Source organism: Heterocephalus glaber, unplaced genomic scaffold, assembly GCF_053883595.1.
Source record: "Heterocephalus glaber isolate CG9 unplaced genomic scaffold, H.glaber_assembly_v1.0 deba00000122, whole genome shotgun sequence".
NCBI lineage: Eukaryota > Metazoa > Chordata > Mammalia > Rodentia > Bathyergidae > Heterocephalus > Heterocephalus glaber.
This window is the reverse complement of record NW_028258138.1, coordinates 19,095,944-19,096,907: the sequence shown is the minus strand read 5'-3', so window position 1 is coordinate 19,096,907 and position 964 is coordinate 19,095,944. Positions and strand designations below refer to the sequence as shown.

The window sequence follows — 964 nt, the reverse complement described above, 5'->3', positions numbered from 1 at the left end:
TATTTTTAGTGGGAGGTTTAGCTTTGGATTTAATGCCCAGTGATGAACTTTTCTTGACATTTCCATGATTTCTGAGAGAGTAATAATAAATTTTGGGTTGATTTGGTTTTGTCGGCAAAACTTACTGATAATTTGACTTTACAAAGTTATTTTAAACCTCTTTGTCTAATTTTCTTCATTTCTAAAGTAGGTATAATAGTATTATATTTTTCATGGCATAATTATAAGGATAAAATCAGCAGACAAATCTACTGATGAAGTTAGAGCATAATCATCTATTCATTTTCCAAATGCTACCTGTTTGTAGGGACAATTTAGATCAAAAAAGTAAGAAACTGCTATTGTTCCAAGACTCAAAGACTTAATGTGAAAATTCACTCAGTTAAGTGTGTGATTACTCAACACTGAGAATTGTTTAGTAGTTATTTGCTACAGCCAATAAGTGCATTTTATAGATACTTAATAGCTTAGTTATTTAGCTCATTTTGGTCAAATAGTAGGAATGGAAATGTACTCAATCCATTTTTAAAATTTTTGTGTCAGTGGCAAATATAAGTGAAACACAAATAAAAATTACTACACTTGATCTTAGCCAAAAGGCCGAGAAGTGATACAAATAAAAATTACAAGTCTTATATCTAGAATTTTCTATTACGCTCTTCTAACTAGATGTATATTCCAAATTTTAGTAGGAAATCTATTACCCTAAGGAAGGTGATGCTACAAAAAACAGCTGTTAGCTCTTGTCTAATTATTGGTTATTTATGGGAAACTAAAATATCCAGGAAAAAGAAGATGAGATGCACATGGATTAACCTCAGGCAAAGCCCCTTATGACTTACTGTGAATTTGTACCACATATACTGAGAGGTTCCAAATGTTGCATATGGCGTTACACATGGCTAAAGCAAACTGTGTTGTCAGAAGACGATGATGGCAGTTTTCTCTTCCTTCTACAGTTCTT

At 31.8% G+C, this 964-nt stretch overlaps 1 pseudogene; it reads right to left on the bottom strand.

Annotated features, from left to right (window-relative positions):
* Positions 1–484: 484 nt before the first annotated feature.
* LOC147830368 (U2 spliceosomal RNA) lies at positions 485–612 on the bottom strand (annotated as a pseudogene).
* Between the last annotated feature and the right edge of the window lie 352 nt (positions 613–964).